The sequence below is a fragment of the Schistocerca cancellata genome, chromosome 5 (assembly GCF_023864275.1).
Source record: "Schistocerca cancellata isolate TAMUIC-IGC-003103 chromosome 5, iqSchCanc2.1, whole genome shotgun sequence".
Lineage (NCBI taxonomy): Eukaryota > Metazoa > Arthropoda > Insecta > Orthoptera > Acrididae > Schistocerca > Schistocerca cancellata.
In genome coordinates, this window is record NC_064630.1 from 118,750,273 (window position 1) to 118,774,718 (window position 24,446).

Here is a 24,446-nt window from a genome sequence, read left to right on the forward strand (position 1 = left end):
TAGAGGAAGTGTTTAAGCTCAGAAGAGTGTTCCTGGAGCCACTCTGTAGTAATTCTGCACGTGTGGGGTGTCGCATTGTCCTGCTGGAATTGCCCAAGTCCGTCGGAATACACAATGTACATGAATGGATGCAGGTGATCAGGCAGGATGCTTACGTACGTGTCACCTCTCAGAGTAGTATCTAGACGTATCAGGGGTTCCATATCACTCCAACTGCACACGCTCCATACCATTACAGAGCCTCCACCAGCTTGAACAGTCCCCTGCTGATATGCAGGGTCCATGGATTCTTGAGGTTGTCTCCATACTCGTTCACGTCCATCCGCTAGATACAATTTGAAACGAGACTCGTCCGACCAGGCAACATATTTCACGTCATCAACAGTCCAACATCGGTGTTAATGGGCCCAGGTGAGGCGTAAAGCTTTGTGTCGTGCAGTTATCAAGGGTACACGAGTGGGTCTTCGGCACCGAAAGCCCATCTCGATGATGTTTCGTTGAATGATTCTCACGCTGAAACTTGCTGATGGGCCAGCTTTGAAATCTGCAGCAATTTGCCGAAGGGTTACACTTCTATCACGTTGAACGATTCTCTTCAGTCGTCGTCGGTTCCGTTCGTGCAGATTCTTTTTTCGACCACAGCGACGTCGGAGATTTGATATTTCACTGGATCCATGATATCACGGTACACTCTTGAAATGGTCGTACGGGAAAATCCCTACTTCATCGATACCTCAGAGATGCTGTACACCATCACTCGTGCGCCGATAACAACACCACGTTCAGACTCACTTAAACCTTGATAACCTACCATTGTAGCAGCAGTAACCGATGTAACAACTGCGCCAGACACTTTGTAATGTTGTTGCTTTAATTTGTTCTGAAAGCGGAGCTGATAGCCGGCCGAAGTGGCCGTGTGGTTAAAGGCGCTGCAGTCTGGAACCGCAAGACCGCTACGGTCGCAGGTTCGAATCCTGCCTCGGGCATGGATGTTTGTGATGTCCTTAGGTTAGTTAGGTTTAACTAGTTCTAAGTTCTAGGGGACTAATGACCTCATCAGTTGAGTCCCATAGTGCTCAGAGCCATTTTTTTGGAGCTGATATTCAAGACCATAAAAGTGGGTTAAAAGCTGTGAGCTATCTGAGGAAGTTAACCTTGCATTACTGCGCAACTGTTTCACCAGGTATCCAGTCTACCTTACCAAATTCCCAACCAGACTAACATTAATTATAATCTTTTAGTACTCATCTTATGATAACCAGTGATATATATATATATATATATATATATATATATAAACAATTTAAATAAAAAGAAATAAATCAGTTTATATTTAGACATTTATTTTAACATTGATCATTGTTCCGTTAAAATTTCAGCATATCAAACTTGATTCATAACTAAACTGGTGCCTTATTTAGGATTGTGTAAATGTGAGTTTTCTAATCTTACAGAACACATCAAATAGGGAGCCAAGATTGGGAGACTACATGCAACACTGCATTCATGAAATAACACACGAAGAACGTTGAAACATATGCAAGAGGAAATTAACCACAACCAACCGATTCAATTTTCACCCAAAGAAGTTACGTTCATAGCGCAATCCTGTCTGTCATGTAATTACCACACACTGGTATACTAAATTCATACTAACTCTCTGTGAAATCTTCCCGAAAAGAATAGCTGAGTGCTACTTTGATGCTTACACCAAACATGCTTCACGTGGTCAACTTGGTTTACACAAAGAGTGTAACTCCACAATAATTTTGATAATTAAAATAAATTACATCGAAACGCAATTTACAAAAGAAAAACCTCGAACTGGTTACTATTGTCTTACTTTTAACCTGATGGGTCAAACAATTGTATAAGCACGTGGTACTGGTCTCACAAAGTACACCCCACGTGGGTTAAACATAAAGAAAAGTTGCTATATTGAAAAATATTGTCAAGACGAGACGTTATAATCACATGCACATTCGCATTTAAGGTTGATGATCTTAGTTAGAGTACTGATCAACACGTGATTCCACTTTACTCACAAAGTAGTGACAAAGCAACTACCGGAAGATATTCTGAACTTCACACTCGAAATACACTGTGTTGCAATTTAAGATAACATTAGATATTTTAGAGTGAAACCTGAAATAAAGGTGATTAAATTTTCAGTTAGGCTGAAGTTAACAAATCCATTGTCCTACGGACTTAGCAGACACATGCTTAGCCGGAGATCTTACCACTTCAGACGCTCGCCGTGGACAGATTGGCTAGGCCCCTCCCGAGGGTGCTTAACAGATACAAATGGAAGTGACTAGAGAAGCAGCTTCTTATACCAACATGACAAGGGACGGACAGGACTATACTAAGAATAGAAACCTCTCTGCTTTTAGAAAGCGTAGCTACCTGTTCCGACGTTGGTCCTACTGTTCTCTAGCAGACAGGCTTGTCTGCTACCATCAAGCATGCAACTAGAAATACATTTGCTCATTCATCCTCTCACACAGAAGGGAAGGCTCAAATGGCTCTGAGCACTATGGGACTTAACATCTATGGTCATCAGTCCCCTAGAACTTAGAACTACTTAAACCCAACTAACCTAAGGACAGCACACAACACCCAGCCATCACGAAGCAGAGAAAATCCCTGACCCCGCCGGAAATCGAACCCGGGAACCCGGGCGTGGGAAGCGAGAACGCTACCGCACGACCACAAGATGCGGGCACAGAAGGGAAGGGGGATGACAGTATCTTATCATAGACAGTATATAAAAGAAAGCGGATGTAGGTTCTGTAGGAGACTGTGTGACATGAATTACATATAAACTGTGTTTTGAAGTGTAGTAGTGTGACAGATCGTTCTTGTTTATGTGTAAAAGTAACACGTTTCACTGCTCAGTCTCCTCCCAGATAGTCAGAAACACCACAGTAAATTTAGAAGAGGAATTTATGCCGTAAATGACAACAGATTTAAGAAATTAACATGAAAGGAATCCAACAGAGACCTTTCAACTTGTTGTCTTACACAGGTGTTGCCAACCGCAGCGCAATGTTCTACTTGTTTACATGTCTCTGTATTTGAATACGCATGCCTATACCAGATTCTTTGGCGCTTCACTGAATAACCGAGTACACTTCCTAACACAGTAAAGTAAAAAAATCTTGCAGAATATAGCTTCTTCTAAGAGAACTAGGAATTCCATATTGAGCATTGTATTGAGATATGTGCCAGTCACGATCACCCACTTCCACACACCACACTATGGATGAAAGGACTCTTACCACCATTACAATGCATCGTGAGTGACACAAAAAAAAAGAAAAACCATTTTCACATATACGGTAAAGTGTGTACTTTTTCTTTGAGTGTTTATTGCTCTACATTTTGCTCACCACACACACACACACACACACTGCCACGCACCGCGACCACACTACATCACTAACAGGATAACTGCATTCATAGTATCCTTAATGAGATTTATGTCTCTATGCGTCTCATATATAGAGTGGTACTCATGCCTTCTGCTGTACCAGATACTCTGACCCAGGTAATGCCTTGTTTCTCACAATAACATGTTGTATACAGCAAGGGAAATGATCGGATAAAATCTCTAGTGGGGATTCTGTGTTTCTACTGTAAAACAGTTAACGAAATAACACCGATGGTTTTTGGTCGTCTGCCTCCCAACAATCCGCCTCCAGTCTCTCCTATTTTTTCCAATGGAACACATTTCAAATGCGATATAAATTCAGGAAATGATATGGGATAAGGCAAAATAAACAATTATTAAGCCAGAAAAATAGAACTCAACGTACATCTGTTCCGCACAAGCTGCCATCGAGAAAAGACAAAATGGGAGTGCAAAGACAAGTGAAATCGTCTCTTCTCTCGGCGATGTTGCTGTTACTTATGCATCAGTTCTGGAAGATTCTCCCAGTGTAAATGTTCATCGGGATTACAAAAGTGTTTATACATAATGACACTTTTATCACATATATTTAGTGGTACATTACTTGTGTTGTCAACGTTAGACACCACGCTAGAGGTTGCTATAATCGATAGCGGTCCAGCACTTGCAACCTCTCTGGACTCTCCAGCGTTTTCAGCGCCGCCGTATGGCACGGACAGAGACTTGGAGATCGCACTGGCCGAATCAGCTACAGGTCGTGAGCGAAGTCAGATTAGAATAGCCTTCAGTTCGCTAGGTTCGCAGCCTCTAGCTCGCACATGTATTACGCACGTAATACCAGAATTGTGTTATCTCGCTTTTTGTATAATCCAGTTGAAATCTCCCTATCTCCTCTACGTCTCATTTGTTACGCAACCTTCCCTTCTACAATAACCTATGAAACCTTCCCTTAAGATTTCTCTCTCTTGCTTAATAATAACAAATGAAATCTTCCCTTTGAAATTTATTGTCTTTCTCAATCTTCCCATACAAATTTAATTGCTGTTTATTGAAAGTGATTTTCTGATTATTTCGACGAAACATAGAATGTGTCGTCGTCGTGGCCCTCAGTCGTTACCTGTAATAACCCAAAACTGTTCCTCACCTTTTTTACTGTTACTGGATCGCTGTCTGACTGCTACATCGAACTGCGACATGAATATATTTACTCTGTTTTACTATACTCTATTAGCTGCTGGTGGGCTGTCATAATAAGTGGCTTTATTTATTACCAAAGCTGACGTTATTCTTTAATAGCAAAGCTGACGTTATTCTTTAATTAATTTGACTGATGTTATGTAATTCATAGTTAAACTTTTTCTTGACAACAATAAAATTTTGCAAAGTTTTACACTGATGGTTTTTGGGATGGATTGTAATCAGTAATGCAATATTACTGGCAAAAATTAATTATATTCTGAATGAAAAGATTTTACAAACGTCCAAATGGGACACTTTTTACAATAATCTTACAACTAGCATCGCACAAACATACCTTCAGTAGTCTTGAGTTTCTCAAAAAAATAATTCAGTAATATTAGTTCCTCTTATGATAATAGTTAGCTGATGTCTCTGTACATCCGTTTATAATCTCTTGTAAATCATAGCTGGTGGCTGGCAGGCATACCGCTCCACTCAACCTCTTGCTTCAGACCTGCTACTGACCCACTTCACTTCTCGCTTACTTCTGACTTCCTACGAATGCTAAAGTGCGGTCTCTCCCGCCAACAATGCTTTCTGGTGCAGACAATCCTTGCTACCACTACAAAATGTATCAATACGCGGTCTTTCCCACTCTTTTCTTAAAATGTATCCATACGCGGTCTCTCCCACCCTTTTTAAATTTATATCAATGTGCGGTCTCTCCTGCCAACAATACTTTGGTGCAGACATTCCCTGCTCTCCACAATTATTTCCAACATGACAAATTTTAATTATTCCTACTTAATCCTATTAATAAAAAATACACATCTTTCATAAATTGTGGATTGACAATAGACAATAGAAATATACACGTCTTACATAACACTCCACTGGGTTTCCTTAAAATTTTCCTATGTCATTTGGACTTGACATAAGGAGGAAATTTGATTATAGAAATATGTGCAGTAATAAGTAAGTTAATGATAGAATATTTCTTTCAACAAAGCACATACATACACTGTCATAAGTTGTTTTCCTAAGTCCAACAAAGAGAATATTCAAAATAATATACATCAAAATATACAAATAATATGAGTCAGTAAGTTGGAAGTGTACATCAGGTAGTAAAAGTTATTTATATCTCTAATAGTAATGGATGGCAAAAATTAGAACATAGTTTATGTTTCATTATAAATTCGTTTCTCTGGTAAAATTGGCATATATTAGTACCATATTTAAGGAAGGGAAAAAAAGGTATTGGATAGCATGGTCAAAGCACTGGCAGCTGTCTGTGAATGAACTCAAAAGTCCGTTTCTTTCCCTTACATAGCACAATACCAGGTTTCGCCATGTGATTCCGTCGTCTCTTTGATCCATAGTTTTAGTGTAACCAAACACTAAGTTAACTGTCGCATTGCCTGAGTTGCAGTTTCGACAAACTGTGTCACTTTCTGTGACTTCAGTATGTTCGGTAATGTGGTCGTCAGTTATGAGTCATATTGTCAGTCAACTATGTGCAAATCGGTATGCTGACATTTGCTGTGATCTGTTTTTCCTGCGTATCTATATGATGTAAAATATATCATGTTCAATGCAGAAAATTTTTTTTCGAATAGCAAAGTACATATAGTAAGCAGTTTAATGTGGTTTCTCCATCCACAGTGCTGTGCTGCGTTGTGTCACTTGTTATCAAAATAAACCATTGCTAAATTATATTCCTTACATACTAACATCTTCATTCTCCTCTCTCCTTTGTACCTCGTGTCATCTCTCTTCATAGCCTATAATAAAATATTAACTATTAATAATTGTCAGTGATTGGCATGACTTCAATATCTCTCTGCATTACCTATAATAAAATATGTACGGTTAATGATCGTCAGTGCATGGCATGACTTCAACATCTCTCTGCATCTGGAAAATCGCGTCAGCTCTCGGCATGACCTGTAAATCATTTATCTATATTTCTCCATACTCAATACTTATATTATAATTAAAACATGAAACCTTGCCGACTGTCCGCAGCTCGCGGTCGTGTGGTAGCGTTCTCGCTTCCCACGCCCGGGTTCGATTCCCGGCGGGTTCAGGGATTTTCTCTGCCTCGTGATGACTGGGTGTTGTGTGATGTCCTTAGGTTAGTTAGGTTTAAGTAGTTCTAAGTTCTAGGGGACTGATGACCATAGATGTTAAGTCCCATAGTGCTCAGAGCCATTTGAACCATTTGAGCCTTCCCGACTCCTCTATATCTCTTTTGTTATGCAACCTTCCCGTCTACAATAACCTATGAAACCTTCCCTTAAGATTTCTCTCTCTTGCTTAATAATAACAAATGAAATCTTCCCTTTGAAATTAATTCTCTTTCTCAATCTTCACATACAAATTTAATTGCTGTTTATTAAAATTGATTTTCTGATTATTTCGACGAAACATAGAATGTGTCGTCGTCGTGGCCCTCAGTCGTTACCTGCAATAACCCAAAACTGTTCCTTACCTTTTTTACTGTTACTGGATCGCTGTCTGACTGCTACATTGAACTGTGACATGAATATATTTACTCTGTTTTACTATACTCTATTAGCTGCTGGTGGGCTGTCATAATAAGTGGCTGTATTTATTACCAAAGCTGACGTTATTCTTTAATAGCAAAGCTGACGTTATTCTTTAATTAATTTGACTGATGTTATGTAATTCATAGTTAAAGTTTTTCTTGACAACAATAAAATTTTGCAAAGTTTTACACTGATGGTTTTTGGAATGGATTATAATAAGTAATGCAATATTGCTGACAAAAATTAATTATATTCTGAATGAAAAGATTTTACAAACGTTCAAATGGGACTTACTTTTTACAATAATCTTACAAGTAGCGTTGCAAAAACGTTCTTCTGTAGTCTTGAGTTTCTCAAAAAAATAATTCAATAATATTAGTTCCTCTTATAATAATAGTTAGCTAATGTCTCTGTACATCCGTTTATGACCTCTCGCTTCAGGCCTGCTACCGACTCACTTCACTTCTTGCTTACTACTGACTTCCTACGAATGCAAAAGTGCGGTCTCTCCCGCCAACAATGCTTTCTGGTGCAGACAATCCCTGCTACCATTACAAAATGGATCAGTGCATGGCCTTTCCCGCTCTTTTCTTAAAATGTATCCATATGCGGTCTCTCCCGCCCTTTTTAAATTTATATCAATGTGTGGTCTCTCCTGCCAACAATACTTTGGTGCAGACACTCCCTGCTACCACAATTATTTCCAGCATGACAAATATTAATTATTCCTATTTAATTCTATTAAGAAAAAATACACATCTTTCATAAATTGTGGTTTGACACTAGACAATAGAAATATACATGTCTTACACAGTTAATGTTTGTTAATGAGTCATTTAATTTGTATTCAAGAAAGACAGTTGTTATTAGTTATGTTACTGGACTGCAGTAGCAGGAAAAAGTTAAGTAAAAGTTGTTTACTAAAATATTCCAGTATTAATTATTATAGAATGTTCCAGATTCCTCCAACCACCCCACTCATGCTAGCCTCTATCGTCCCAGTGCAAATACCATGGGTACCGATCGAAAAGCATCCTGCATCTGTGTGAGGTCATGAGATGCTGCCATTGACCTTCACATCATTACCCAACTTGTATAATGAATCATTACCGACATCAATTAGATAATAAGAAGATATCAAGAATAACAGGAAACACTTCAGGGGAGGGCAAGGGAGCCTTACCCTCCCTAAATCATTTAATAAAAGCGTTTATATTTTTACATACTTTATCAATTTCTGAAATAACCTCCTGAGAATAAAGTAGTAGAGAGTGTTGTACCTACATGACAGTCCACCTAGGAACAAATGATATTTTCTGGTTGGTGTTTCAGCCTAGTGACTAACTATAAACTCAAAAAGGGATGCATACTAGAAACCATTATAACCAATTTCTGGAATCTTCTACAGTTTCGTGTCCTGAGATAAGAGGCTGTGTTTTGTGCACCATTTGTAAATATTATGAGTTCTACATTTTTTAATTGCTGTCTAATATATTAAAGCCATTTGGAGGATGTTAATTCTTCAGTTCCAGAGTTTTATGATGAGTAAAATTCTGTAAACAAGGTCTGTTCAAAAAATTTAGATGTTTTGTCCAAAAAATTTTTCTGATCTTGCTTTTTATTTATTGTGCGTGGTCTCCTTCGAAAAACTCTCCTCCACAACTGATACACCACTCCCAACGCCGTTTCCTCATCTGGAAGCAATCCTGGTACATCTCTTGCTGGATCGAGCAAAGTGCCTTTTGCGAATTTTCTTTTATCTCATCTATAGTTGCAGATCTTCGTCCTTTCAACTTTGGAAATAAAAAAAGTCCACAAGGGCCATGTCAGAAGAGTATGGAAGTAGGATCGTTTTGTATGTTCTGGCTCACCAGCTCAATGTTAAATTAAATTCCGTATTTTATATGTAAAACAACCAATTTTTAAAAATTAAGTTATAAATTCAGTATATTTAATTAAATTAACCGATTTTAATAACGATAACTAAATACCTATTTTGTACAATTACATAACTAGTTACAATAAAAAATTGATTTCAAATTTTACAGAGTAATTGTAGCACAATAACATCTATTAGTTTAAAAAGTAAGTTATTTTTAAAAATTTATACTGTGGATGTAAGTAAATAAAAAAATGTATTAGTTAACAAAAGAAAACTACATTAAAATTTTCAGTTTTTATTTCTACCTTATGATTCAGAAACGTATATAAGTATGAAGTTAACACTTTTATAAATTTTGTAAGGTTTTCATTCATTGATATAAAATCAAAAATTAATAATTAATAATTAAAAATTTTCAGTAAGTAATTTATGTTGTGCATCATAAGTAAGATTTATTTACCAACAATAATTACATAAGCAAGTATAACTTTGGGAATTTTATCATTACAGGTTACACAAAGTTTCATATTTGTTTCTTGTGAAGTTATAACATTCTTTCCATGTGTCATTTTAATTACATAAATTAGATAATTAATTATAAAAGTAAATCCATTAATATCAATATTGGAGTTTAGTAACATAATTCCTTTAAAATATAGAAACACATCAGATGCTTTTAGAAAATTATTTGGTGGATTATTATTCCACCTTTCTTGAGGAAAAACTTCATTTTATTAGTTTTTAAATGAATGTTCTGTAGATTAACATGAACAAATAATGATGAATCAACTAATTGATTACTTTTACAATTTATCTGAAATACAACAAAAGCAAAATATGGCATATCAAATTCTGTAGAGTTATAGAAATTAGTTATAGCTAGTTCAAAACTATTTTACTAGATAAACCAGCAATTTCTTCTGTTTGAAGTTCATAAAAAGAAATAGGAATTTTAGGACTTTTTAAAATATTTTCACATTGTTAAGTTTATGATTTGGTTCATATTTAACAACTGGTACACAAATTTACATAGATTTTAGAATAATTTTTCCTTCTTTAGGTAGTATATCTTTTATTTCAACACCAGCATCATTTTTATCAAACCAACATAGAATTGCATCTCCAGAAGATGAACTACATGTAAAACCTACAGTAAAGTTTCAGGCATAATTCCTTTATAATCTTGAAAATGCACCAAGCATTGACAATGGATACAGAACTTCATTTGTTTCACTATTTATTTTTCCTCTATTAAGAATATGTCTTTCTAAACTTATTTTGTCAGTAACAGGTGAAGTTAGATGAAGAAACAGTAAAGGAATAAAAGGATGTTCAATTCTAGGTAATACATTATTTCCTTTATTATTGTTATAAAGACAAACAACTTAGTTACATAATTGTTGTTGTTGTTGTTGTTGTTGTTGTCTTCAGTCCTGAGACTGGTTTGATGCAGCTCTCCATGCTACCCTATCCTGTGAAAGCTTCTTCATCTCCCAGTACTTACTGCAACCTACATCTTTCTGTATCTGCTTAGTGTACTCATCTCTTGGTCTCCCTCTACGATTTTTACCCTCCACACTGCACTCCAATACTAAATTGGTGATCCCTTAATGCCCCAGGACATGTCCTCCAACCGATCCCTTCTTCTAGTCAATCTGTGCCACAAATTTCTCTTCTTCCCAATTCTATTCAATACCTCATCATTAGTTATGTCATCTACCCATCTAATCTTCAGCATTCTTCTGTAGCACCACATTTCGAAAGCTTCTATTCTCTTCTTGTCTAAACTATTTATCATCCATGTTTCACTTCCATCCATGGCTAAACTCCATACAAATACTTTCAGAAACGATTCCCTGACACTTAAATCTATACTCGATGTTAACAAATTTCTCTTCTTCAGAAATGCTTTCCTTGCCATTGCCAGTCTAAATTTTATATCCTCTCTACTTCGACCATCATCAGTTATTTTGCTCCCAAAATAGCAAAACTCCTTTACTATATTCAGTGTCTCATTTCCTAATCTAATTTCCTCAGCATTACCCGACTTAATTCGACTACATTCCATTATCCTCATTTTGCCTATGTTGATGTTCATCTTATATCCACCATTCAAGACACTTACCATTCCGTTCAACTGTTCTTCCAAGTCCTTTGCTGTCTCTGACAGAATTACAATGTCACCGGCGAACCTCAAAGTTTTTATTTCTTCTTCATAGATTTTAATACCTTCACTGAATTTTTCTTTTGTTTCCTTTACAGCTTGCTCAATATACAGATTGAATAACATTGGGGAGAGGCTACAACCCTGTCTCACTCCCTTCCCAACCACTGCTTCCCTTTCATACCCCTCGACTCTTATAACTGCCATCTGGTTTCTGTACAAATTGTAAAGAGCCTTTCGCTCCCTGTATTTTATCCCTGCCACCTTTAAAATTTGAAAGAGAGTATTCCAGTCAACATTGTCAAAAGCTTTCTCTAAGTCTACAAATACTAGAAACATAGGTTTGCCTTTCCTTAATCTTTCTTCTAAGATAAGTCATAAGGTCAGTATTGCCTCACGTGTTCCAACATTTCTACGGAATCCAAACTGATCTTCCCCGAGGTCGGCTTCTACCAGTTTTCCCATTCGTCTATAAAGAATTCGCATTAGTATTTTGCAGCTGTGACTTATTAAACTGATAGTTTTGGTAATTTTCACATCTGTCAACACCTGCTTTCTTTTGGATTGGAATTATTATATTCATCTTGAACTCTGAGGGTATTTCGCCTGTCTCATACATCTTGCTCACCAGATGGTAGAGTTTTGTCAGGGCTGGCTATCCCAAGGCTATCAATTGTTCTAATAGAATGTTGTCTACTCCCGGGGCCTTGTTTCGACTTAGCTCTTTCAGTACTGTGTCAAACTCTTCACACAGTATCATATCTCCCATTTCATCTTCATCTACATACTCTTCCATTTCCATAACATTGTCCTCAATAACATCGCCCTTGTATAGACTCTCTATATACTCCTTCCACCTTTCTGATTTCCCTTATTTGCTTAGAACTCGGTTTCCATCTGAGCTCTTTATATTCATACAAGTGGTTCTCTTTTCACCAAAGGTCTCCTTAATTTTCCTGTAGGCAGTGTCTATCTTACCGTAGAGAGATAAGCCTCTACATCCTTACATTTGTCCTCTTGCCATCCCTGCTTAGTCATTTTGCACTTCCTGTCGATCTTATTTTTGAGACGTTTGTATTCCTTTTTGCCTGCTTCATTAACTGCATTTTTATATTTTCCCCTTTCATCAATTAAATTCAATATTTCTTCTGTTACCCAAGGATTTCCACTAGCCCTCGTCTTTTTACCTAGTTGATCCTCTGCTGTCTTCACTACTTCATCCCTCAGAGCTACCCATTCTTCTTCTACTCTATTTCTTTCCCCCATTCCTGTCAATTGTTCCCTTATGCTCTCCCTGAAACTCTGTACAACCTCTGGTTTAGTCAGTTTATCTAGGTCCCATGTTCTTAAATTCCAATCTTTTTGCAGTTTCTTCAGTTTTAATCTACAGTTCATAACCAATAGACTGTGGTCAAAGTCCACATCTGCCCCTGGAAATGTCTTACAATTTAAAACCTGGTTTCTAAATCTCTGTCTTACGATTATATGATTATATAATCTATTCCAATTGCCCACTCAACAAAACTTTGTGAAGCATATGCTAACATCAAGATGGTTCTGCTGAAAATTCAGTATATGCAGCACCAGTGGTTGATTTGTGTTGATTTGAAAATGGTGAACTTCTTGCTTGGACAACAAAGTGGATACACAAAGCACCCATGTTTTATCTGCATGTGGGATAGTAGGGCAAAGCACGAACATTGGAAGCAGAAAACATGGCCTCCAAGGGAACATATGGCTGTTGGTGAAGCAAACATCATTAATGAACCTCTGGTTAGTAGGGACAAGATTGTTCTTCCACCATTACATATTAAGTTAGGACTAATGAAGCAATTCACCAAAGCTTTAGACAGAAATGGTAATTGCTTCACATACATCTGCAATACGTTCCCTGGACTCAGTAGTGAAAAACTTAAGGCATGAATATTTGATGGTCCTCAAATTCGCAGGCTCATCAACGATACCAATTTTACAACTGTCATGACTCTCACTGAAGCATCGGCCTGGAACAGTTTTGTCGCTGTTGTAAAATGTTTTTTGGGCAATCATAAAGCTCCCAATTACGAGGAACTGGTCAAAAACATGCTCACTAACTTTCAAAACTTAGGAGCTAACATGAGCATAAAATTGCACTTCCTTCACAGTCACTTGGATCGATTTCCTCGTAATCTAGGTGATTTCAGTGAGGAACAAGGAGAACGGTTCCATCAAGATATGAAAGGAATAGAGGAAATATGTAAAGGAAGATGGGACAGGCATATAATGGCAGATTATTGCTGGAATCTGCAACGTGACTGTTCTGAAGAGACCTATAAAAGTAAAGCGTGCAGGAAGCGGTTCGTCATGGACGGAAAATGATATACTTATAGAGAAACTTTTCAATTATGTTTTATACGTGGACAAATGCCTATCAGGTTTTCATAGAAGCTATTTATAAAGATTATTTTCTTTTTTCATTGTAGTTTGTAGTGCTCGAGTTCAGTATTAGCATTTTTTTCTAATTTTTTGAATAAATCATGCATTATCTCAAAAACTAGAGCCAAACTGCATAAATGGTTGCTATATTCGTCCTCAGCACCACTAACCCATCCTAAAGCCACTCAAATATCCTTGGTAAGAAAATGAGTGTTGACCAGTGTAATCTATCTGATACCTTCTAGTATCTCCAGGATTCTTCCATGTATACAACATTTCATAATTATTAATTTTTTTATTTGATTTTCCATCATAAGTTGGATAATCTGTACCATTATTTCCAGTAATACTAAAATTCATGTATAATTGTACATGATTTCGATGAAGCCAACCATCACCAATATTTATTTTAATCTCTGTATCTTTGTTAGGATAATTTAAATTATTTTTAATTTTTTCATTAACAGGGAATGAACACAACTGATAACATTCAATTTTATTCATGATTGTTTTAGCAATTTTTATTTATTAAGGAAAAAATTTATTAAGCTGTTTTTAAAATAACTATTGCAGTAGCACCATTAAAGTCAATTAAAATAGGCAGTTATATAAATGAGGCAATAATATAAGTTAATTTATGAATATGATCATTAATTTCTACATACATTCCATCACGAAATTAAAATTTATGTTGATTAATTCAGAAGGATATATTTTAGGAACATATTTAGCCACAGCTTTTTCATTAGGTTGAACAACTTGATTATTAAAACCAAGTAAACTTCCAATACTATCTCCTATATCCATGTACAATTTTCATCACTTTCAAACACAATTCTGTTTTAATGTGTATATTGGGTTTTTTGAAATGTATAATTTCTTTTAAATTTTTAAAACTATATTTTCATACATGAATTACTATTGTTTCTCCAGCACAATAAAGTTTATCTATTTTTGTAGTAATATTTGGTGTTAAAACAGTTGAATAAAAACCAACTAATGAAAAATTAGTATAAATATCACATATTGGAACAGTTAATCATTTTTTAAGTATAGAAGATTTGTCACTAAATTATAATTATATACTCAGTTACTACTGAAAAATTATTAATCTAAAATTTATTAATAAATGAAAACTATAATTACATGAAAAAATATAATTAAATAAAAGAATTAGTAATAAATGAACAAAACAGGTAGGGGACTAAGGTAAGAATTCCAGAAAATAATTTAAATTATAAACATGGTGATTTTTACCAAATTCAATAAGTAGCGCAATAATTGGACCAAGTGGTAGTGTAAAAACAACATTAATGATTGATAATTATATTTTAGCCCCAGGATAGTCAAATTGGAACAAATACATACATTTGAATGTTTATTCAAAAAATTGAGAACAACCAAAATATCAACAATTCATAAAACAATGTAAAAAGTTAAAGATAAAACTAATGAAATCGTTGTTAGTTGTATTGAAACTAATGAAGAAATTATTCCTTTAGATGTCTGTGAAGATTATTCAGTTGCTGTATTTGATGTCTTTATATTGAAAAATAAAAATATTGTAACAGAATACTTTATTAGTGGAAGATACAAACCTATAAATTGATTCTATTTAATTCAATCTTATTCAAAAATATCAAAACACTCAGAGATAATTTAATGTTTTAAAATATTTTTTGGCAAGATGATACAAATTTGAATCATATTTATCATGAGTTTGTTGGTGGATATTTAAAGTTTTGTAATCTTGAAGAAATGTGTAGTAAATACTGGAACGGTGGACAACTAGCAAAGCAGTCGTGAATTTGGTTTTTTAACAATAGATATGTCTAGAAAATCAAACAAAGATAAGTTTAGAAATAAAATACAACCTTTTTTAAAACCCTAAACATTAAATAAAAACTTTAAACATAAACTTTAACATTAACATTAACAATAACATTAACTTAAACTTAAATATAAATATAAACATAAACATAATTAAGGTTTTTCCTTCATTAATAAAAGTTTGCGAAGTATGATGAAGAAGTTCTTAAACAAGCTAAACAACATATAATGAAAGATGAAGAACTAAAAGAAAATATAAACTTTAAAAAAAGGAACCAAGAACATAATACAAGAGATATGAAAAGCAAGATCTACCTGTTATTGATGCTATTGAAAAAGTAAAACAAGGTATCGAAGGTTTAGGTATAATGTTTTAAAAGCAATTGAAGAAAATATGGAAGCTGAAAAACAAATGATTCTATATAATCATCATATAGAAGAATTTGAAGATTTATCACCAATTAAAAAATTGATGGATTGGTCTGGTAATATTCCTGGAAAATATAATTATACATTAAGTGATCCAGAAATTAAAGCTGCATTTAAAAAATATGAAGAAGAAACATGAAGTAAAAACCTAAATGAAACTAAAAAGATAAATGTTAGTGAAAGATAGTTAAATCATAACGAAGATAAAGTATTTGGTTTAAAACCTGTTGGTATGTTTAAGTATGTTGGTAATTTACCTGTAGAATTCGATGGTGAAAATTTAAAAATTGGCGAAAAAACACGTGAAATTACAGATGGATTATCAAGATGCTTAACTGAAAAACAAATTACTATAGATGATTTAAATAAAGTGTTTGATGGTGAAGATTTCTCAAATTATGCTGATACATTATATAATTGAGGATCACTGTTTTCTGATAATAATTCAAATAAGATACAAGCAAGTATAGGTGATACATATAATTACTTAAAAATCTATTACTGATGATTATCTTCCAAACTTAACTCGAAAATCAACCATAGATTTTTTCAGAACTAAGATCTCTTGAAACCCAAGAAATAGGTGAAACTTTATATAAAAATATACTGATAAATCAACTGAAAATGTTTCATTACATGATGATAGACAATTAATTGGTAGATTAGCAGTAATCCATCATGAAGAACTAGCTGAAAATTAAAATCATCATATTGAAAAATTTAGAATTTCACCAACATTAAGAAATAAATTTAGTGATTTTATAATGGATTAACCAAAAAGAAATTCCATATTTAATTAGATTTTTAGATTTTCTTCCACATACTTGTTGAAAAGTGATAAATATGGAAAAGGATTATTAAATGCTTTCGTGAACAAATTACCATATCAAATGCATCTTCCAGTTTTTAATTATTGTGGTCCAGGTACAAAATTAGGTGAAGGATAAACTAAAGGTGATGAAGGTATAAATCGATTAGATGAAGCTTGTAAAAAACATGATATTGCTTATAGAGATAATAAAGATTCAGAAAAAATATGTATAGCTGATAAAGATTTTCAGTTAGCTGCGAAAGAAAGAATGTATGCAAATGATGCTTCATCTTATGAAAAAGTTGCAGCTACTGCTGTTAAAGGAATATTGTATGGAAATAGAAAATTAGGTATGGGAATTAATTTTAATATTTATCACAATGGTTGGGCTTTATAGAACCTTTGCATGATATAAAAAATCTTTATACATTTTTAAACTAAAAAAAAGATCTTTATTAAATTTTTGACTACATAAACGAATAATTTTATAATTCAGTATACTTTGTTACCTAGTGGTAGAACTGAACCAAAATCAATTAAATTACATTTAAATAATGATCAATTAAAATGCAATTGAATCATTTTCAACAGATGTTCAAAAAAGGAAAAAAGAAAACAAAGTTGGTGGAAATTTAGTTGTTACATTAGTATTCCTGTTGTTAAAAAAATTAATGAATATTTAACAAAAAATAAAGATGGAAAACGATTAACACAACACAAAGGTTGATTTTTACCATTATTATTAGCTGCATTACAATATTTAGAAACAATTGGTTCAATAGTGGGTGGGTCTCTAGCAATTGCAAGTTCAGCATTAAACAGGAAGGAAAATGATACAGAATTAGAAGAAAAAATGTCATAACTTAGATATGGAAAAAATGTTGCTAAAGGAATAAAGAACCCAAAAAAATTTCAAAAAGTAATTGATTAATATAGTAACACATCAAATAATTTAGATGTAGAAAAACTTACTAAACAATTAAAACTTAAACACTTTCATGGTGTATATATAATTGCTGAAATTAAACAATAAAAAATTAAATTTGGTATAGTAAATTTCAATACATCTGATAATCATGGTACTCATTGGATTTGTTATATTAAACACAACGATTAAAAAGTTGGTTTTGATTCATGTGGAGCTAATATCCCAAAACAATAAGTTAACTATTTAGAAAAAAAAGAACTATATTACAATTCAGTACGAACACAAAATTTTCATGAAGTTATATGTGGTCATTAATGTATTTTTGTATTAAAATTGCAATGTGAGGATTATAATTTTAATGATATTTTATATTTAATAAATGGGTATTTATGGAAATAAGGTATATCTAACTAAACAAAATGAGCAAGCACTTAATACAACTACATTGAATTTAGAAAAAATTTCAAAATTGAAAAAATTGAAATTAGTAGTAAACAACTACAATCATCAATAGATCCAAAGATAACAAATGCAATTAATCAGTTTCAAAATATTATTGAACAACTTCAATTATCAACATATCCAAAGCTAACTAAGGCAATTAAACTATTCCAATAAGAATTTAAACCCATTTTTAAAATAACTAATGCTTATATTGGATTTAAAAAAGACTTGTTAATGGAAATAATCCAGTCAATGAAAAAGATGTAGTTAACAAACATTATTTTGATAACAAACTATAAAATATGTTAAAAACCAGTATACACTGGCATTTTAACACCATTTAATATCTATGTTAATAAAGCAGATTATAACTAGATTCATTTAGATTTAAAGCAAATAAATGTTATTACCGATAGTATCTTGGAAGAACAAAATAATAAAATAATCGAAATGCAAATAAATCTCCTTAATATATTACCTATAATTGGTTCACTAGATAGTAAACTTAAAAATTAGAATAAAAAATTAATAAAGGCTTACAAAAGAAAGAAGGTGAAGATGTGGAAGAAATACTAGATATAAAATTGTTATATTAATTTTACTTTCAGTTTTAATTTCTTTTTATTAAATTTTTTATATGTTATAGCAAATCATGCATCATATCACTATCACATATATTGTTTGAAGTGTAAAAAGTTTACAGAAACACATAATACACATCGAGCAACAGCTAAAAAAGGAAGCAATGAATTGAAGATATTTGTACAATTTGTAAATTTAAAAAAGGAACTTCATTAAAAAACTCTGTAAATGGTGAACGTTTCATAATAATATTCGTGAAAATATAATTGATGAACTACAAAAACCAATTAGAAAAATATTTAAAGAAGAAGTGTTGTTTCTTTTAATGTAAATGATTTATGGCATGCTGATGTTTTTGAAATGCATTCAGGTAATTTAAAAGGAATTTGCAAAATAAATAAAGTTTATAAATATTTATTAAAAATAATTGATGTTTTTTCAAAATATGCATTTGCTGTTCCTCTTAAAGACAAAAAAGCTAAAAATATCGTTGACAATTTTAAACAATTTTAATTGTAAAAAACCAAATTATTTACAAACAGATAATGGTAAAGATATATATAACAAAGATTTTTTAGAATGAATGAAGAAATATAACATTCATCAAAATTCAAGTTCTTCAGAATTAAAAGCATCTGTTGTAAAACGATTTAATAGAACACTTAAACAAAAAATGTGGAAGAATTTTACTTTATATGGAAATACTAAATGGTTAAATTTTGATTAAAATCTAATTGATGAATACAATAATGCAAAAAATTCTACAATAAAAATGAAACCAATAGAAGTTACTGAAAGAAATATAATGTTAAGTAATATTGTATCTAACAAAGAACCTAAATTTAAAACAGGTGATTAAAATTAGAATTACTAAAATTAAAAATCGTTTTGGAAAACGTTGTACAGCTAATTGGTCACCAGAAATTTATAAATTGAAGATGTTATATAATCTCGTCCAATTACATATAAATCAAAAGATATAAATGGACACTTGTTTGAACAAGAACTATAGAAAGAAAATTTCCAGATGTATACTTAGCTGATAAAGTTTTAAAAAGAAAGATAAACAATTTATGTTAAATGGTTACAAAACAGTTGGATAAAGAAACACAAGATAATTTTATTAAGAATTAATCTACTATTTAGTTTAATAATTAATTTGTTTTTAAATAAATATCAACAACCCCAAAAAATTTAAATTTGAACATTTTGTACTTTCATTATTTCATTTTTTCTTTAATACTTTCATCTTTCATTTTAATTCTATTATCTTATACTATAATACTTTCATCGTCCATTCTAATTCTATCATCTTTTATTTTAATTGTTTAATTGTATAATTTATTCAAATATTTATTTTTTGGAATCAATAATCTTTGTGTTCTATTTGATCTTTGTAAAATTTTATTTGATCTTGACAAAAGTTTCCATTTATATAGAAAAATTTTATATAACAAAATTTTTATTAATTTTATATGGAAATAACTTTATTAATTTAAAAACTTATAATACCCATGTGGTATTGTTTCTTTTTTAATTTCCAATGTGTGTCATTCATTATCATAAGGACTTCTTTGTTTACTTGAATCAGAAAGATTTCATGTTTTTCACTTTTAATTGAATTACATTTTCTGTATTGTTCTATATGTTAAACAAGCAAAATTCATAATCCTCCAAACTAATTTTGGTTTTCACAACATATTTCGTAATTCCTTTAGATTATTTTTCTATATTGTCACCAAAATTATAAGCTCACATTTTAGCTCTTAAACCACAAAATTCTTTAATAAATTTTCCATTACACTCATCTTGCATTTTACCAACAACTTTTTGTTTCCTTGCGGAATATTATATACATTATCTCGTGGACAATCACTTGAATCAAAGTTTTCATCATTGATTTAATATCTTCATAGAGATCTTCAGTTTTAATATTATAAATATTACTATCTTTATCATTCAATGTTTTCTCCATATTAGGTTTCATAACTCTATAGTGAAAATCATACATTAATTCCTTAGGTAAATAAAGTAGACTTAATCAAACATAAACAGGTTTATCAAATGTTATTTTAGTTTTATTCATATGAATATCAGCAAGGTTTTCGATAAATACAGTTCTCCATTTAAAGTTTTCTTTAGCTACAAGTTTATCATAAATTTTACTATTTGAAACTAATTTTATATCTTGCCTATTTCTTATATTCTCCATTAGTTTACCAAATACAGAGTTTTTCATTAATTTGTAAAAATGTTTTACAAAATTATTAGTAGCTTTCGTTCTTAACTGTGTGTTTAGATCTATATACTTATTTAAGCAATTAGTTTGTTTAAAATTTAAAACTTTATGTAATTTTGTATGTTGCAATTCTAGAGACAAATATTATTTTATATTTAAATAGTTTACTATATAATTATGTTTTTTATCTAAAGTAGTTATTAATTTACTTTCATTTGTAGGTGAAACAAGTTTTGCTTCAAGAACTAATGGTAAATCTTTATGTAGAGCATAACCATATAAATTATTTGCATCTAAATATGTTATACAATTTAATATATCTTTAAATATTTATTATTTGCCTTTACAAATCTTTTACACCATTGTGAAAGTCCTCCCCTTATTCCCTTTTTCAACTACAAAAACCATATCATAATTGAAGTTTTATTCAGAAATATTTAAAACTGCATCCCAAGATAAACCTGGTGCTGTAAAATACAAAGAAGGATCTAGAGTATATGTTCGTATACATGTTGTTCTAAAATTTTCAAAATTGTCACTTAACAAAAGTACTTCAGGTCTAAGACAGAAATCGTAATATTCACCAAGATTTTATATAGTGTATTTTTCCCAAAGAATTTTTGCATGTTCATAATCTTCATCAGTTATGTTAAAATCATTTAACTTATTGTAAAATTTTTGTTCTATTAGTAAATGTGATTCTTCGAATTTTTTCCAAGAATTCATAAAATGATATGGATCACATATTTCCTAATTACTAAATTAAGTTAAGTTTTTTTAATTAATTTTTCTTTAAATTTACTGAAAGTTTATCAATTAAAGAAGCCATGATTTTAAATACATTAACAAATCTCATTTTTAAATTTTTTGTATGTTTACCAAAACTATTGTATTTATTTTCATTGTTTGGTATTAGTTCTACTTCTTTTTTATCAAAATCAAGAACTTTTACAAGAAGATGACATTCATAACCAGATAAATTATGTATATAAATAGGTATAAAATCAGGTTGTTTTACTTTTAAAGTACGATTATTGCACGATGGATCAATATGTTTTCCAGTTAGATGATCATGATGACAATCGTTTTTATTACTTTTTCTAGAATTAAATTTACACAATGTACAAAATTTAGAATTATTATGTATTTCATTTTCTTCAGATGTAAGTGGTTCCAATACTTCAGTTTCAGAATAAATTTTTCCAACTTCTTCAAATTCTTATTTTATACATTCAATAAATTTTTTATGACAATTTGGTCCTCTATAAACAACATGATCTTTATAATTTCTATTTATATATTTAATATAATAACAAATTCCACTTGGTTCTTGTTTTTGAAATTTCATTGTATATGTTTTTTCTGGATTTGGTTCACTATTATCTATATTAAAAAGTAAACTTTCAAAACAAACATAAATAACAAATGGAACTTTTTGTGTATATTGATAATTTTTTAAAATATTCACATTCTGCTTTATTTGGCTGTTGAACTGTTAATGAGTTTTTCGTTAAACAATTTTGTGTATGATTATATACTTTTTTATTAAAATGTAGTAAACATAAATCACATATAAATTTTACCTCAGTATCTTTGGTCATTTTACGTGATACAAGCCTAGAAAAATTTTTATATACCAATCGTGTGAATTATTATCTTTCTTAAAATAAAGTAGATTTAGATGTTTTTCCATTTTAGATTATTAATTTTTTTTTGATGCACTTGATATTTTTCACCATCATCATCAAATGAATAAACATTAATAGATACAGTATTTTAAACATAGTTGCACAACAGCGACGGTTCCATGTAATAAAATTATAAACAGCCGACCAGTTGCAATGGATTAATATATTAATAGATACATTAATTATGTTTTCTATTATTGTATTATGATCAATTAATACAAGAAATTCAATATTTTCAGGTTTTTATCAAGATCAAAGGTAACATTTTCATATTTTGTTATTCTACCAGAATTTTTATCTACAGGAAACAGCTGATTTTATAGACCATAGAAGACACTTTTGATATTATTTTTCACATTAACACCTGCTTTTTTATTTTTTATTTTGTCTGATAAATCAATGTAAGACGTTCCTTTTGGTGGAATATATTTATTAATTGCTAGTTGTAAACCAATAACTCTATTTAATGACCATCCCAATCCTTGTGCTTGAAAATTAGTTATTTATTTCTGAAATATCTCTTTTCCCTTGTTGAAACTTTTTACTAGAATCTTTTTCTGTTAAAATAGTGTAGCTTCGTGTTGTCCAAATTCTTGAACTTTTTCATTTCTTTCATTTGTTTGTAGTTTATAATCTTTAATTATATTTCTATCTCTTGGTTTGAATTTCTCAAGTATATTTGTAGAAAATGGAAATATTCTTTTTAATGGCTTATCTTCTTTAGTTACAAAAACATTATAAATATTATAAAATGGTAATTTTTTAGAAACTTTTCACTACATTCAGGTGTATAGTTTTTAACAATAATTGTTCGGCTTTCACTTACTTCTTCAGGTATATAAATTTTAATAATATCCGTATAATTTTTACTTACTTCAGTCATATAATTTTTATAATTTTCACTTACTTCAGATTTATTACTATTTTTAACAATTTTAGTATTATTTTTATTACTGCAGACAATTATTTATAACAATATTTGTATTATTTTCACTTACTGCAGACATATTATTTCCAAAAGTAAATGGATCATTTCTAAAACAATTGAATGCTTACTAACAACAGATGTCATTAAATCAGCATTATGTAAATTTGAATATCCTTGTAAATTATTAATTTTACTAAATACACGAAGTTTAGCAACAATAAATTGTTCTAGTTGTTGAGCAGCAATGTTACTTTCCATTTTGCTCTTTTATTTATTACAAAAAATCATTAGATTTGTAAAAAAATATTTTTTAACTAAATGATTATTATGTAATAGATGGATAAGGATTTTTATTTAATAGATAATTAATCAAAAAGAGATATATTTTATCATTTAGTTTAACAATTTGTTTTTAAACATTTTTGAATCATAGTTAAAACTAAAAAGATTTTTTTAAAGGATTAGATTGCCACTAATTTAACAATCAATTAGTTTACTATTTAGTTTAACAATAAATTAGTTTTAATAATGCATTTAATTAATCATAAAGGATTATTATTTAATAAATTATAAATCATAAAGTTAAAGCTTTCTCATTCTTAACAGATTCTAATGTACATTTCTTAAATTTATTACTGTGTTTATCTTTATGTGAAGGATTTATGTCAAAACAATTTTAATCTTTAATTTCGTGACAACTTTTACATTTCTTTGTAGATGTAGATGTTTCTTCAGTTACAACTTCTTCATTATTCATTGTAGATTTAGATTTTTCTTCATTACTCATTCTGAATAGTATTTTTGAATATTCTTCACTTGGATTTCGTCGTAAATGTTCTTCGAAATAATATTTAGCAACACTTTTTCAACATCAACAAGGAATTCAATTTTTATTGTAATTTTTTACATGATATTTATTTATACATGGTCTACTCATCGTTCAATAACCATCTTTTGTATATT